The following is an 18637-nucleotide window of genomic DNA, read 5'->3' as shown; positions in this document are numbered from 1 at the left end:
ACTGAGGAATGCTGCCCCCGTGTGGCCATTTCCCACAACAGCAACCTGAAAACTACTGCCTCAGAGAACAGCCACTGTTGGACTGTATAAGGTCCTGACCTCCAAAATCCCCAGGAGTGAGTGAGTGAAAACAAACATGGAGTAGACTATCAAGAAGACAATATCAAAAGGGAAGCACAACTCAGCGTTAAAAACAGAACAGAGCACCCGCAAACATGCAAAATATGGTGATTTAGGGACTTGCTACTGCCACAAGGCATCCCCATGCAGCAGTTAAAATGGCCGGATCCAAGAATTCAACAGGCAAAAACTGCTGCAATGGGCTTAAGAAAAGGGGACCCTCCCGTGGTGCGGCAGAATGTCAATGGTAACAGCCACTAGAGAGAACAGTACAAAGGTGCTTTCAACAGTGAAACCACAGCTGGCAAATGATCCGGCTGTCCCACTCTCAACAGTGAGTGCACAGCAAACCAGCACCCAGTGTGCACTGTAGCACCTCTTATAATAACCAAGACATGGACCAGAAACTTTTCTATTGACTAATGGACAAAGAACTGCAACATCTTTAAAATCTGATTCACAGATGAAAAAGAATGCAATCATGTCAGTTTCCAGACATACCTGAACTCGAGATAATCCTATTAAGTGAAGTAATAAGAATAAGAAAGGCAAAAACCATATGATATCATTTATAGGTGCTTTTAACATGCACACCCATGAACTGTGTGTAAAACATAAACAGAGTCAGAGACTTGAAAATCAAAGTTATGGTTACCACGGGAGAATGAAGGGGGGAGGGATAAATTAGGAGTCTGGGATAAACAGATACAACCTATTACCTACAAAACACACAATCAATGAAGGGCGGTATCCACAAAAGGAGGTCGAATCAACACTCTAACAGAAAAAAGAATCTAAACACATGCAGATATACGTATAGCTATAACATAAAAAATTCTATACACCTACACATATACATGTATTTCAATCTTACTCCAAAAAAAATGAATTTGATACAACCCAGCAGGTTGCTGGGTGCTGCTTCTGGCACACTGCACTGTAATCTGAAATCCCAAAGCAGGACTTGCTCTACGGCGCCATCCTTTTTCAGGGAACCACAGCTGGGAATGAAGAAATGCTGCCCCCGTGTGGCCACTTCTCACAACAGCCACCTAAGGCTCTTCCCCGGGGGGAACAGAATAGATCAGACGCACTGATGCGACTCTATGGTGGTAACCACCCTCCAAAATATCCAGCAGTAAGTTAAGTGAAAACAACTGAACAGAGCACACACTGTCAGGAAGACAACTTCAACAGGGAAGTGCAACTCACAACGCTGAAAAAAGAATAAAGCACCAAAAACGTGTGAAATACGGTGATTCAGAGATAAGCAACTCAGAACTGCAAGGAGGTCCACTCGCACCAGACAAATGGCCAAGATCAAGAAGGCTACAGACAGTAACTGCTACAATGGGGTTTTGAAAAGGGGATGACCCTCCCCTGGTGTGGAGGAATGTCCGTGGTACTGGCACGAGAGCTCAGTATGAAAGCGCCTTGAGCAGAAACAGTGCCACGGGATCCTGCAACTGCCACGCTGAAGAGCATGCGCACAGCAACTCAGAATTCAAAAGACACGGGCAGCCAACACGCACTGCTGCTGCTGCTGCTGAGTCACTCAGTCGTGTTCGACTCTGCGCGACCCCACAGACCGAAGCCTATCAGGCTCCTCCATCCATGGGATTTTCCAGGCAAGAGTGGGGTCCCATTGCCTCCTCCTCCATGCACTACACCACCCTTTATAATAACCAAGACATGGAAACGAAAAAAATTATTCATCGAGAAACGAATGAATAAAGGAGAACTGCAACATATTCACAATGCAATCTGATTCAGGCATCAAAAAGAACGTAATCATGCCAATTTCCAGAACCTACCTGAAACTAGAGATAATGCTACTAACTGATGTAATGAAGAATCAGAAAGGCAAAAATCTTAAGCGATCACTTACTGGTGTGATTTACACATGCATAGCCTTGAACCAACTGGGAAACAGAGTCAGAGACATGAAAATCAAACTTTCAGTTACCACAGGAGAAAGTAGTGGGGAAGGGATAAATTAGAAGCTTCAGTAAAATAAATACAATCCATTCCCACAAAACAGATAAGCAATCAGGAGCGGTATCTACGGATGGAGATTTAACACTCCGTAATAGCCTAACTGGGAAAAGAATCTGAACATACATAGATACATATGTATCTATGTAACATTAAAATTTTGTACACCTAAATACATGCAACTCTGTACACATAAACACACACAATCATACTCCAATAAAAAATACTAGTTACCTTAATACACAAAAGAGGTAATAATACAAGCCACTGGTTGCTTCTTCTGGCACACTACACTGTAATTTCCAGCCCCAGAGCAGGACATGCCCTAAGGCTCTGACAGCTTGCCAGGGCAACCACAGCTGGGAGTGAACAAATGGTGTCACCCTGTGGCCACTTTCCACAACAGCAACCTGAAAAATACTGCCTAGGGGAAGAGAATGGGCTTCCCTGATGGCTCAGTGGTAAAGAACCTGCCTGCCCATGCAGGAGACATGGGCTTGATCCCTGAGTTGGGAAGGTCCCCTGGCGAAGGAAATGACAACCCACTCCAGTATTCTTGCCTGGAGAATCCCATGGAAGGAGGAGCCTGCCCAGGTGGTGCTAGTGGTAAAGAAGCTGCCTGCCAATGCAGGAGACGTAAAAGACACAGGTTCAATCCCTGGGTCAGAAAGATCCCCTGGAGAAGGGAATGGCAACCCACTCTAGTATCCTCGCCTGGAGAATTCCATGGACAGAGAAGCCTGGCTGGCTACAGTCCACAGGGTCGCAAAGAGTCGGACACTACTGAAGCGACTTGGCAGGAGAACAGAATATTCATAAGCACAGGTGGGCTGTATATAGTACCTGCCCTCCACGACTTCCCAGAGTGAGTGAGTGAAAACAATGAAACACAGGACATGCTTTGAAGAACACAATTTTAAAAGAAGGTACAACTCAGTTGAAAAGGGAATAAAGCACTCACAAACATGTGAATATGGTTATGTAGAGACACGCAACTGAGACCTACAAAGACGGAACTACTCCCACTGGTCAAATGGCCATGATCAACAGTCTACAGACAGTAACTGCTACAAGGGGCTTAGAAAAGGGGACCCTCTTATGGTTCTGCTGAAATGTCAGTGGTAACAGCCCCTAGAGAGAACAGCATAAAAGTATCACAGACAGTCAAACCACAGCCGCCAAATGATCCCCTACTCCCACTCTTAAGAGTATGTGCACAGCAAACCAGAATTCAAAACACAAAGGCACGCAAAAGTGCACTATAGCACCTTTTACAATAACCAAGACATGGAAGCCAAAAAAATTTTTCATCAACAATCTAACAGATAAACAAGAACTGCAACATGTTCATAATACAATCTGATTAACGCATGAAAAAGACATCATCATGCCAATTTCTGGAACTTACCTGAAATTAGAGAGAATCCTAAGGGAAGTAAGAAGAAACGGAAAGGCAAAAATTATATGGCATTACTTACACGTGCAATAGACATGCACACCCATGAACTAACTGCGAAAGCAAATGGAGTAAGAGACTTGAATATCAAATTTACAGTTGTCAAAAGGAAAGAGTGGGGAAGGGATAAACTAAGAGCTTGGGATGGACAAACCCAACCTACTATCTACAAAACAGATAATCAATAAGAAGCAATATCTACCAAGGGAGGCCTAATCAAAACTCTGTAACCACCTAACTGGAAAAGAATCTGAACATACAAAGATACATGCTTATGTGTAACACGAAAAATTTTGTACACCTACAACACACACAACATGTACTTCAATCTTACTCAATAAAAAATAACAATTCAAAACAAAAAAGATGAAACACAAGCTGTCGAGTGCTGGCTTCTGGCACACTGCACTGTAATCGCAAACCCAAAGAAGGACCACTCTAAGGCTCTATCTGCCTTTGTGGGTAACCAGAGATGGGAATGAAGAAATGCTGCCACCCTGTGGCCACTTCCCACAACAGCAACCTGAAAACTATGGCCTGAGCGGCTTCACTTTCACTTTTCACTTTCACACATTGGAGAAGGAAATGGCAACCCACTCCAGTGTTCTTGCCTGGAGAATCCCACGGACAGGGGAGCCTGGTGGGCTGCCGTCTATGGGGTCGCACAGAGTCAGACACGACTGAAGCGACTTAGCAGCAGCAGCAGCAAGGGAACAAACACAGGTATGCTGTACATGGCACCAAAATTTCCAGGAGTAATTAAGTGAAAACAATGAAATATGGGCACACTATCACAAAGACAACTTCAACGGGGAAGTGCAACTCATAGTGTTTAAAAAAGAATAAAGCATCCACAAACATGTGAAATACGGTGATTCAGAGACATGCAACTCCGAACTGCAATGAGGTGCTTTTGAACTGTGGTGTTGGAGAAGACTCTTGAAAGTCCCTTGGACTGCAAGGAGATCCAACCAGTCCATCCTAAAGGAGATCAGTCCTGGGTGTTCACTAGAAGGACTGATGCTGAAGCTGAAACTCCTATACTTTGGCTACCTGATGGGAAGAACTGACTCATCTGAAAAGACCCTGATGCTGGGAAAGATTGAAGGCGGGAGGAGAAGGGGACGACAGAGGATGAGATGGTTGGATGGCATCACTGACTCAAGGGACATGAGTCTGAGTAAACTCCAGGAGCTGATGATGGACAGGGAGGCCTGGTGTGCTGCAGTCCATGAGTGACTGAACTGAACCGATCCCCTCATGACGGTCAAAATGGCCATGATCAAGAGTCTACAGACAGCAGCTGATACAGGAACTAAGAAGAGGGGACCTTCCTACGGTGTGGCCGAATGTCAATGGTAACAGCCACAATAAGTAAAACCACAGCTGCCAAATGATCCCGTAGTCCCACACTTAAGTCATATGGGCACAGCAAACTAGAATTCAAAAATACAAACATGCACAGTAGCACCTATTACAATAAACAACACATGGAAGCCAAATAAAATTTCCATCGACAAATGAATGCATAAAGAACTGCAACATGTTCACAATGCAATCTGATTCAGGCATGAAAAAGAGTAATCATGCCAATTTCCAGAATCTACCTGACACTAGATACAATCCTAATGAGGGAAGTAAGCAAGAATCAGAAAGACAAAAATCGTGTGATATCACTTACAGCTGCGATTTACATGTGCACATCCACAAACTAACTGGGAAAACAGAGTAAAAGAGCTGACTATCAACTTAAGGTTATAACAAGGGAAGAAGGCAGAGAAGGAATAAATTGGGAGTCTGGAGTGAACAATACAATCTATTTCTACAGAACCGTCAATAAGGAGCGATATCTGCCGAGACAGGTCAATTAACACTCTGTGATAACCTAGCGGGGAAAAGAATCTGAGCATACAGATCTATCTACGTGTGTGAACAGAAAACTCTCTACACCTACAAAACACACAACATGGTTTTCTATCTTACTTCAATGAAAAATAAAAATTAGTTAAGACACAAAAGGGATAATGACATAAGGTACTGGGTGCTCCGGCAAACTGCACTGTAATCTGCCACCCAAAGCAGGACTTGCTAAGGCTCCGTCCGCTTGCCCTGGTAACCGGAGCTGGGAATGGAGAAATGCTGCCGCCTCGTGGCCAACCTAGCAAAAGCAGCCTGAAAACTTGCCTGGAGGATCAGGACATTCACTAGCACTGGGGGGCTGTGTGGTACTGGCCATCCAAAAAGTCAAGCAGTTTGAGTGAAAACAATTAAATATGGGGCACACTTTCAAGAAGACAATTTCAACAGGGAAGTGCAACTCACAGGGTTTAAAAAGAATAAAGCACTCACAAACATGAGAAACACGGTGATTTAGAGACATGCAACTCAACACAGCCACGAGGCATCCCCTATGGGTCAAATGGCCATGACCAACAAGTTTACAGACATAACAGCTACCATGGGGTTAAGAAAAGGGGACTCTCCTATGGTGTGACTGAACTGTCAATGTAACGGCCACCTGAGAGAAGAGTGTAAGAGTGTCTTGAGCAGTAAAACCACAGCTGCCAAATGATCTGTTAGTTCCACTCTTAAAGAGTATTTGCACAAAAAACAGACTTTGAAAAGACACAAGCAACCAAACTTGCACTCGAACACCTTTTACAGTAACAAAGACAACACAGAAGACAAATTTCTCATGGACAAATGAATGGATAAAGAAGAACTGTAACATGTTCACAATGCATTCTGATTCAGGCATGAAAAAGAATATAATCATATCAACATCCAGAACCTACCTAAAACTAGAGATAATCGTACTGAGTGAAGTAAGCGAGACTCAGAAAGGCAAATATCATATAATATCACTTAGAGCTGCAATTTACACACGCACAGCCATGAACAAACTGGGAAAACAGAAATGGACTCACAGACTTGAAAATCAAACACCTGGTTACCACAGTGGAAAGAAGTGGGGAAGGGATAAGAGCTAGGGATGAAATCCATGGCTAATTCATTTCAATGTATGACAAAAACCACTGCAATGATGTAAAGTAATTAGCCTCCAACTAATAAAAATAAATGGAAAAAAAAATAAAATCAATACAAAGGGCAAATAAAAACTAAAAATATTTTAAATTAAAAAAATTTTTAAAAAAAGAGCTAGGGATGAACAAAAGCAATCTTTTTCTACAAAACAGATAATAAGGAGAGATTCTACCAAGGGAGGTCTAATCAACACTCAGTAATAACCAAATTGGAAAAAAGAGTCTGAACATATGTAGATACTTGTATCTGTGTCACACAAAAAATTCGATACACCTACAACACACACATGTATTTCAATCCAACATGAATAAAAAAATAAAAATTAATGTGATACAAAAAAAAGGTAATGACACAAACTGTTGGGTGTTTCTTCTGGCACACTGCACTGAGTGTGCAAGCCAAAAGCAGGACTTGCTCTAAGGCTCTCTGTGTCTGCTAGAGTAACCAGACCTGGGAACGAAGAATGTTGCTGCTTTGTGGCGAATTTCCCAAAAGAGCAAACTCAGAACTACTGCCTACCTAAACAGAATATTCACAAGCACTGGTGGGCTGTCTGCTGCACCTGCCCTACAAAATTTCCAGGAGTAAGCAAGAGAAACTCTGAACACGGGGCACACTTTCAAGAAGACAATTCCATAGGGACGTACAAGTCACAGTGTTTAAAAGAGAATAAAGCACCACAAACAAGAGAAACATGGTGATTTAGAGACATGCAACCCACAACAGCCAGGAGACCTCCCTTTGCACTGATCAAAATGGCCATGATCAAGAAGTCTAAGACAATAACAGCTACAATGGAGTTAAGAAAAAGTGACCCTCCTATGGTGAGGTTGAAATCTCAGTGGTAACAGCTACTAGAAAGAACATAAAGTATAAAACTGCCTTGAGCAGTGAAACCACAGCAGTCAAATGATCTGCTAGTCCCACTCTTAAGAGTCTGTGCACAAAAACACTCTCTGACATAAATCACAGCAAGATCCTCTATGACCCACCTCCCAGAATATTGGAAATAAAAGCAAAAATAAACAAATGGGACCTAATTAAACTTAAAAACTTTGGCACAACAAAGGAAACTAGACAGCCTTCAGAATGGGAGAAAATAATAGCAAACGAAGAAACAAAGAATTAATCTCAAAAATATACAAGCAACTCCTGCAGCTCAACTCCAGAAAAATAAATGACCCAATCAAAAAACGGGCCAAAGATCTAAACAGACATTTCTCCAAAGAAGACATACAGATGGCTAACAAACACATGAAAAGATGCTCATCACCACTCTTTATCAGAGAAATGCAAATCAAAACCACAATGAGGTACCATTATACGCCAGTCAGAATGACTGCTATCCAAAAGTCTACAAGCAATAAATGCTGGAGAGGGTGTGGAGAAAAGGGAACCCTCTTATACAGTTGGTGGGAATGCAAACTAGTACAGCCACTATGGAGAACAGTGTGGAGATTCCTTAAAAAACTGGAAATAGAACTGCCATATGACCCAGCAATCCCACTCCTGGGCATACACACCGAGGAAACCAGATCTGAAAGAGACACGTGCACCCCAATGTTCATCGCAGCACTGTTTATAATAACCAGGACATGGAAGCAACCTAGATGCCCATCAGCAGATGAATGGATAAGAAAGCTATGGTACATATACACAATGGAATATTACTCGGCCATTAAAAAGAATACATTTGAATCAGTTCTAACGAGACGGATAAAACTGGAGCCCATTATACAGAGTGAAGTAAGCCAGAAAGATAAAGACCATTACAGTATACTAACACATATATATGGAATTTAGAAAGATGGTAACGATAACCCTATATGCAAGACAGAAAAAGAGACACAGATGTATAGAACAGAATTTTGGACTCTATGGGAGAAGGCGAGGGTGGGATGATCTGAGAGAACAGCACTGAAACATGTATATCATCAAGGGTGAAACAGATCACCAGCCCAGGTTGGATGCATGAGACAAGTGCTCGGGGCTGGTGCACTGGGAAGACCCAGAGGGATGGGATGGGGAGGGAGGCGGGAGGGGGGATCGGGATGGGGAACACATGTAAATCCATGGCTGATTCTTGTCAATGTATGGCAAAAACCACTACAATATTGTAAAGCAACTAGCCTCCAACTAATAAAAATAAATGGGAAAAAAAAAAAGAGTCTGTGCACATCATACCAGACTTTGAAAAGACTCAGGCACCCAAACATACTGTGTAGAACCTTTCACAATAACCAAGACAAGGAGGCCAAAAAAATTTCCATCAGCAAATGAATGGATAAAAAAGAACTGTAATATGTTCACAATACAGTCTGACTCAAACATGTAAAATAATATAATCATCCCATCTGTGTAACACGAAAAATTTGGTACACCTACAAGACACCCAACATGTATTTCAATCTTACAGCAATAAAAAAATCTTATTTAATACAAAAAAGAGGTAACACCACAAGCTGTTGGCTAATTTCCCCTGCCTGCCTGCTCAGCCGCTTCAGTCGTGTCCCACTCTTTGCAGCCCTACGGACTGTAGCCCGCCAGGCTCTTCAATTTGCAACCCCAAAGCAGGACTTGCTCTAAGGCTGTGTCTGCCTCCCGGGGTAATCAGAGCCTGGTGAACTATTAGACATGCAAATCAGAACAAGGAGGCAACCCTTGGAACCAGATCAAATAACCATGAACAAGAAGTCTCCAGACAGTAAAAGCTACAAGGTGGTTACAAACAGAGAAGCTCTACGGTGTTGGTGAAATATAAGTGGTAACATCCACTATGGAGAACAGTGTAAAAGCGCCTTTAAAAGGTAAAACTATAGCTGCCCGTGATCTGGCACTACCGCTCTCAAGAGAACGTGCACCACAAACCAGACTTCTAAGACACAGATCCCGACTGCGCACTACAGCTCCTTCACAGCGGTCAAGACAGGAAGCACCAGGATGTTCACTGACAGATGAATGGGTAGAGAAGTGGGGAAACATATTCACAATGCAATCTGACTCAGGCATGAAAAAGAATGCAGCCATGCCAATCCCCAGAACAGAGCTGAACCCAGAGATAATCCTATCAAGTGAAGTAAGCAAGAATCAGAAAGGCAAAACTCATACTGACATTCACTTATAGGTGCAATTTACACATGCACACCCGTGATCTAACTGGAAAACAATATCAGACTCAGAAACTTGAAAAACCAAATTTACGGTTACCACAGGGGAAAGAAGTGGACAAGGGATAAATTAGGAGGAAAGGCCAAACAAATACAAACTATTACTTATAAAGCACATTAAAAAAAAAAAAAAAAAAGCAATATCTACCAAGGGAGGTATACCCAACACTCTGTACCAACCTACACGGGAAAAGAATCTGAACATGCAGAGCTATATGCACATGTGTAATAGTAAAAGCTTCTGTATATAGACAACACATACAACATTATTGCAATGTTATACCAAATAAATTAAAAACTAACACAAAAAGAGGTAACAAGACACAAGTTTTTGAGTGCTTCCTCTGGCGTATTCCACTCTAATTTACAACCCCAAAGCAGGACTTGCACTAAGGTGGTGTTGACAAAACTGGGTAACCAGGACTCGGCATGAAGAAATGCTCCTATTCTGTGGCCACTTACCGACCAAAAACAACAGCAATTGGAGCTTAATATTCACAGGCACTAGTAGGTCTTAAATCATACCCATCTTCCAAAATTTCTAGGGAGTAACTCACTCCTAGAAGCAGAAGAATTAAGCACAGGGCACACTTTCAAGAAGACAACTTCAACAGGAAATTACAACTCAGTGTTTAAACAAAACAGCATCTGGAAACATTTGCAACATGGTGAATTATTAGACATGCATATCAGAACTACAAGAAGGTATTATTCCCTTGCACCAGTCATGAACCAGAGGTCTACAAGGAATAAATGCCACAGCGGGGTTAAGAAAAGGGGACCCTCCTATGGTGTTGGTGAAATGTCAAAGGTAACGGCCACTAGACAGACCAGTGTAAAAGTGTCTTTAAAAGGTAAAACCAAGCAGTGACGTGCACGCGGCAGGTGCAGACGACGCGCATGCCCTCGCTCCGTCTGCTTTCTCGCCTCTATCTTCGAGGTAGCGGCAGTGCTGCCCGCGATCTAGTCGCCAACATGCAGCTCTTTCTGCGCACCCAGGAGCTACACACTCTCAAGGTGACTGGCCGGGGATGGTCACCCAAATCGAGGCTCATGCAGCCTCACTGGAGGGCATCGCTCCAGAAGATCAAGTCCTGCCTCCTGGCAGGCACCACCCTAGAGGATGAGGCTACTCTGAGTCACTATTGGGTGGAGGCTCTGAGCACTCAGGAAGTAGCCAACCGCATACTTGGAGATAAAGTTCACGGTTCCCTGACCAATGCTGGGAAAGTAAGAGGTCAGACTCTGAAGGTGGTCATATAAGAAAAGAAGAAACCAATGGGCCAGTCAAGAGGCGTATGCAGTACAACCAGCGTTTATTAATGTTGTGCCCTCCTTTGGCAAGAAGAAGGACCTAATACCAACTCTTCAGTCCTCTGTAATTATGGCTTTCTCTAATAAAGCCATTTAGCTTTAAAAAAAAAAAAAAAGGTAAAACCACAGCCACCATATGATCTGGCAGTCCCACTTTTAAGAGTAAACGCACCGCAAACCAGACATCCAACAGACAAAGGCACCCAAACAGGCACTGCAGCACCTTTCACAACAGCCACGACATGGAAGCCACCAAAAAATGTCCACGGGCAGATTAATGGATAAAGAAGTAGAAAATGTTCACAACGTAATCTGACTCAGGCGTGAAACGAATGCAGCCATGCCCATCGCCAGAACATAGCTGAAACCAGAGATAATCCTACTAAGTGAAGCAAGCCCGAATCAGAAAGGCAAAAACTGTATGATAGCCCTTATAGGTGCAGGGGATCACCTGGTGGCTCAGACGGTGAAGAGTCTGCCTGCAATGCAGGAGACCTGGGTTTGATCCCTGAGTCAGGAAGGTCCCCGAGAGAAGGAAATGGCAACCCAGACCAGTATTCTTGCCTGCAAAATCCCATGGACGGAGGAGCCTGGCTGACTACAGTCCACAGGTCACTAAGAGTCAGACACGACAGAGCAACTTCACTTCACTTCACTTCACCAGGCACGCTCACGAGCTAACTGGAAAACATAAACGGACTCAGATACCTGAAAACCAAATTTATGGTTACCACAGGGGTAGGTAGCCTGGAAGAGATAAATTAGGGCAATGGGATGAACAAAAACAATTACCCACAAAGCAGATAATTAACAAGGAGCAATAACTACCAAGGGAGGTCTATCCAACAGTCTGTATCAAGCTATATGGGAAAAGAATCCAAACACACATTATACAGGTATATGTGTGACAGGAAATGATCCTGGACACCTACAACACACACAACATGTATTTCCTGTCACTCAAAAAAAAAAAAAACCCTCCATCTCTATTGACACTGGATTGGATAAAGAAGATGTGCTACATACATACAATAGAATGTTTCTCAGCCATGAAAAAGAATGAAATGATGCCATTTGCAGCAACACGGATGGACCTAGAATCTGTCACACTGAGTGAGTCAGGCAGGCAGAGAAGGAGAAGTATAGACAACATCTCTTATATACGTGGAGTCTATAAAGAAGCGATACAAATGAACTCCCTTACAAAACAAAGGGACTTACAGACTTATAAAACTAACTTAACGCTGTGGGGGGAGAGAGGTAAGGGACAGTTAGGGAGTTTGGGATGGACATGTTCACACTGCTATATTTAAAACTAATAACCAATAAGGTCCTATTGTATAGCACAAGGAACTCTGTTCAATGTTATGTGGCAGGCTGGATGGCAGGGAAGTTTGGGGAGAAGGGACACACGTTCATGTATGGCTGAGTCCCTTTGCTGTTCACCTGAAACTGTCATTAACATTGTTACTTGGCTATATCCCCATACAAAATAAAAAATTCAAAAGAAACAAGAATTAATACAAAAAAGAAGCAATGAGACACAAGCTTTGGGGTGTCTCTTCCTGCACACTGCACTCTAACTTACAACCCCAAAGCAGGACTTACTCTAAGCCTCTGCTGGCTAGCTGGTGTAACCAGAGGTGCGATGAAGAAATATTTCCACCTTGAGGCCATTTCCCACAACAACCTGAAAGCTATTGCCATGGGAACTTTTAATATTCACAAGCACTGGTGGGCTGTATGCAATACCTGCCCTCCAAAATTTCCAGTGGTGATTAAGTGAAAAGAATTAAACACAGGGCATACGTTCAACAAGACAATTTCAACAGAGAAGTACAACTCATAGTATTTTTTAAAAAGCACCCACAAACATGCACAATATGGTGAATTATTAGAGACATGCAAATCAAAAGCACAACGAGGTATCCCCTCACACCAGTCAAACTGGCCATAATCAACTCTGCAGACAATAACTGTTACAGTGGGGTTAAGGGCACCCTCCTCTGTGCTGCTGCAAATGTCAACGGGAGCAGAACCAGACAGCAGTGTAAAAGCGCCCTTAACAGCGAAACCGCGGCTGCCATGTGATCCTGCATCCTCACTCCAAAGACTAAGTGCCACAACCCAGACTTCGAAAAGACACTGGCACTGCAGTGCCTTTTACAACAGCCAATACATGGCCGCACCAAAATGTCTATTGACAGTTGATGAAGAAGTGAAACGTTCACAATGCAATCTGACCTGGCATGAAAAAGAATGTACTCATTCCAATTGCTGGATCACAGCTGAACCTGGAGATAATCCCACTAAGTGAAGTAAGTCAGAATCTGAAAGGCAAATATCACATGTCACTTACAGGTGCAATTTACACATGCATATCCATGCACATCTTCTTACCAAAGAAGAAAGAAGCATGGAAGGAATAATTCAGAAGCTTGGGATGAACAAATTCAATCTATTTCCTACAAAACAGACAATCAACAAAGAGCAGTATCTACCAAAGGAGGTCTACTCAACACTCTGTATTAACCTGTATCATAAAGAATCCAAACGTGGAGATAAATGTGCGTGTATAATAGGAAATGATTCTATACGATACAACACACACAACATGTATTTCCAAGTTGCACCAAAAATAAATAAATAAAAGACATAATGAGAGATAAATTTCGGGGTGCCTCTTCTGGCACGCTGCACTCTAACTTACAACCCCAAAGTCGGACTTGCACTAAGGCTCTCTTGGCAAGCCTGGGTAACCGGAGCTGGGCATGAAGAAATGCGCTGCCTTGTGGACACTTCCCACAACAGCAACCTGAAATCTACTGCCTACGAGAACTCAGTTCAGTTCAGTCGCTCAGCCGCATCTGACTCTTTGCCACCCCATGGACTGCAGCACGCCAGGCCTCCCTGTCCATCACCAACTCCCGGAGCTTGCGCAAACTCAAGTCCATTGAGTCGGTGACACCATCAAGCCATCTCATCCTCTGTCGTCCCCTTCTCCTCCTGTTTTCAATCTTTCCCAGCATCAGGATCTTTTCTTGAGTCAGTTCTTCGCATCAGATGGCCAATGTATCAGAGTTTCAGCTTCAGCATCAGTCCTTCCAATGAATATTCAGGACTGATTTCCTTGAGGATTGACTGGTTTGATCTCCTTGCAGTCCAAGACAGTCTCAAGAGTCTTCTCCAACACCACAGTTCAAAAGCCTCAATTCTTCGGCACTCAGCTTTCTTTATAATCCAACTCTCATACCTGCCCTCCAAAATTTCCAGGAGTAAGCAAGCAAAATGGAGAAGGAAATGGCAACCCACTTCAGTACTCTTGCCTGGAAAATTCCATGGATGGAGGAGCCTGCTTGGCTACAGTTCATGGGGTCGCAATGAGTCAGACACGATTGAGCAACTTCACTTTCTTTCTTTCTGTAGTTCTTTTGGAGAAGGAAATGGCAACCCACTCCAGTGTTCTTGCCTGAAGAATGCCATGGACGGAGGGGCCTCATGGGCTACAGTCTATGGGGTTGCAAAGAGTCAGAGACAACTAAGCAACTAACACACATACACACACACAAGCAAGCAAAAAGAATTAAACACAGGGCACACGTTCAAGAAGACAATTTTAACAGAGAAGTCCAACTCAGCATTAAAAAAAAAGCATCCAGAAATAGGCGCATTATGATGATTTATTAGAGACATGCAAACCAGAAGTTCAACAAGGTATCCCGTCACATCAATCAAAACGGTCATAATCAAGAGGTCTACAGACAATAACAGCTACAACAGAGTTAAGAAAAGGGGACCCTCTGATGCTAACAGCCACTAGAGAGTATACTATAATAGTGCCTTTCAAAGGTAGAAACACAGCCACCCTATGACCTGGTGATCACACTCTTAAGAGTATGTGCGCAGCAAACCAGACTCTGAAAAACGCACCCAAACATATACTGCAGCACTATGTGCAACAGCCAAGTCATGGAGGCCACTGAAATGCCAGACAGATGGATGGATAAAGAACTGACACATGCACAGAATCAAATATGACTCACCATGAAAAAACATATGAAATGATGCTATTTGCAGTGACCTATGGACTTGTACATAAGTTTAGTAGGTGAAGTAATTCAGAGAAAGAAAGATATAATATGATATTACTTGTAGGTGGAATAGGTTAAAAAAAAATTGACACCAATGCACTAATTTGCAAAAGTGAAACAGACATTCAAACTTCAAAAACAAACTTAACAGTTACCAAGAAGAAAGGTGCTGGATAGGATAAATTACGAGGTTTTGATTAACCTATACACACTAATCCATATGAAACAGATAGTCAACAAAGGTTTACTATATGGCAAGAGGGGTGTACTAAGCAGTCTTTAATCATCTGTATGTGAAACGAAACTGAAGATGAATACATAAATGTGTATTTAACTGAAGAAGACTCTGTAAACCTAGAACAAATACCATGTTTACATGGTACCAAGTTTACATCACTAAGAAATATGTATTCAATTTAAAAAAACAGGGAGTTTTGAGACACAAACTTTTGGGTGTTTATTCTGGCACATTTCACTCTAATTTACAATCTGGGAAAAGGAATTCCCCTAAGGCTCTAGTCATTGCAACAAGAAGAGTTGGGCGTGAAGAAATTCAGCCGCCCTGTGGGCATTTCCCAAACCAGCAACCTGACAATCTACTGTACAGCACGGAGACCTCTACCGAATACTCCGCAACGGCCCACACCGGGAAGAACCTAAAGCCGTGTGGATGCATGTGTCTGGGTGACTGAGTTACTTTGCTGTATACCTGAAACCAACACAACATATAAATATTCTATACTCCAACAAAATTTTTTAATTCTGTTATACATCTGAAAGTTGCTAAGAGAGTAGATCTTAAAATTCTCATCACAAGAAAAAAATTCTAAAAATGTGTGGTGACGAATACTAATCAGGCTTACTATGATCATTTCATAATATATACATATACTGAATCATAATGTTGTACACCTTCAACTAATGTTATATGTCAATGATAACTCAAAAAGCTTTAACATAAAAGAGCAAACAAATCAGCAAGAAAACACAAAAATTGAGTAAGTGTAAAAAATATGCACTTTCAAAAGAGAAAATACAAAAATGAAAATATTTTTTAATTATCATTTTAATCAAGGAAATTCAAGTTAAAAATGAGACATTTTGCCTATATTAGCAAAGAATTTTTTTAAATCTATGTAAGGAAAATATGTGAAGGAGATCAGAACTTCATATACCAGTGGTGTAAGAATACATCGGGAGACTTTTTGTAGCAATTTTATAATGACTGACATGCTTATAAAATGGTCATCTTCCAAATACTGGATAGCATCATTGATATGTGGAATCTTAAAAAAAAAGAAAAAAAAGAGTGAACTCCTAGAAACAGAATAGAATGGTGGTTGCCAGGGGCTGAGGTGATGGGAGAAATGGGGAAATGTTTGGCAAAGGGTACAAACTTCAAGTTATAAGAAAGTTCTGGGGATCTAATGTATAGCATGTTGACTATAGTTAATAATACTGTATTGTATACTCGAAAGTTGCTAAGATGGTAAACCTTAAATATTCTCACCACAAAAACAAATAAAAAGAAAGGTAACTTTATGAGGTGATGGAGATGTCAATCAATCCTGTTATGGTAATCATTTTCAATATATCTGTGAATCAAATCATTACCCTGTGCGTCTTAAACTTACACAAATTATATGTCAATTGTATCTCAAATCTGGAAATAAATCAATGAATGAATGTTTAAAATTCCTCTGCAGAAGAAAAAAAAAATAAATTCCTCTGCAGGACCTTCCCTGGTGGTCCAGTGGTTAAGAATCTGCCTTTCAATGCAGAGGATGCAGGTTCAATCCCTGGTTGGGGAACTAAGATCCCACTTAACGTGGGACCACTGAGCCCATACTAGCCACAACTAGAGAAGCCCCCGTACACTGCAACAAAGAGCCCACACACTGCAGCAAAGATCCAGTGCAGCCAAAAGAAAAAAAAACTGGTATGTATGGTAATGTCCAAAATCAGTAATAATAAAATAAAATCCTTCTGGCTTATAAGACTGTGTCTCTTCAACCACCACCACCCAAAACCTGCTAATAAATAACTCTTCAGAACTACAGAACGCATTTTCTTTTTTATTATTTTATATTAGAGCAATTTTATGGAGAAAAAGAATCCTTTTATTTTAATACAGTAACTAATATATCACCTTGGAAAGCAGCATGACAAAGAACAAGAGTTTGGGATCAGACAAACCACACTTAAATTCTGATTGTGTCACACAGTATATGCTAATCTCACTGAATCACAAATTCCTTACTTATAAATGGGAATAACAGTATTTCTTTCATAGTGTTGTTATGAGAATAAAAGGTAGTCTGCTTAAGCACTCAACAAATATTAGTCTTTATTAGTTGCATCTTCTAAAACTAAAACATTAGTTTTATTAGTTATATCATCTAGTTCATCTTTACAGGGCCTTACAAGAAAAAATGTTAATATAGTTGTAATCACAGTGTACACGTTAAACACATTTTCCATATACTGATGATCCAAATACTTCTATCATTTTAATGGCTACATTATATTGCCTTGCTAAGACAGGATCATGATTTATTTAACCATTCTGCAATCACTGGATGTACACAGCATATTTTCAGTGACTCTGCATTAACTACTTTATTATCTGCTTTCCTATCTTCAAATTCAATGATTCCTCACTTTGTTTAGATCTCTCCATTATCTACAACTATATTTTGAATGCATAGATTTTTAAAAAATGGCATTCTAACCTGCCACTATTAATTAGGTCAATTTATGAAATATTTTATTTAAAATTATTAATTACTGATTGATACCAAACAAGTAGAAAACCATATAAGCAATCAAACTTCTCCAACTAAACACTAGTTTATACATTTTTAAACTGAAACTCTCTATTAAATTCATTCAAGCATTCACATAGTAGTAACACCATTCCTTTTTTGGTTGATCTGGATGAACAAGGTAAAATATCACTCACTGGTTATCAAGAAATAGATATTGTTCTAGATGCTGCAGTGAATACAATAGCAAAAATATCCTTGTCATCCTGGAGCATACCTTCTAGTACTGAAGATGGGTGATAAATAACATATTAAAATGAATAATATGTTAGTGACAAGTGCAAAGCAAAAAAAGCAGGAAAGCGGGGGCAGGGCAGGAAGTGTTAGGGAGGGTTGGTGTGCAGTGTGAGGTGAGTAGCCAGTGAGTCCTCACTGGATGGGAGACATGAGAGTCAAGATCCGAAGAAACTGAGGGAGCGACCCAGACAGGTGTCTAGGGGAAGAGCGGTATTAGCAGAGGAAACACAAGTGCAGGCGTCCTGAGTCGGGAGCTTATCTGGTGTGTTTTAGGAACAGCAAGGCCAGTGTGGCTAGAACAGAATGAGACAGGGGAGAACAGTGGATGAAATTAGAGAAGTAATGTAGCCAGATCAGATAAAGAACTTGGAGGTTTTCACGGGTCTT

General features: G+C 41.5%; 1 protein-coding gene and 1 pseudogene across 1 annotated transcript in view; one reads left to right on the top strand and one right to left on the bottom strand.

The window, feature by feature from the left end:
• Window positions 1-18637, bottom strand: part of KIFBP (kinesin family binding protein) — a 59849-nt gene that overhangs the window by 32383 nt on the left and 8829 nt on the right. The gene's annotated exons all lie outside the window — the stretch shown is intronic.
• Window positions 10759-11194, top strand: LOC110122394 (ubiquitin-like protein FUBI pseudogene; annotated as a pseudogene).

This window comes from Odocoileus virginianus, chromosome 7 (assembly GCF_023699985.2).
Source record: "Odocoileus virginianus isolate 20LAN1187 ecotype Illinois chromosome 7, Ovbor_1.2, whole genome shotgun sequence".
Lineage (NCBI taxonomy): Eukaryota > Metazoa > Chordata > Mammalia > Artiodactyla > Cervidae > Odocoileus > Odocoileus virginianus.
This window is presented reverse-complemented; position numbering and strand designations above follow the sequence as displayed.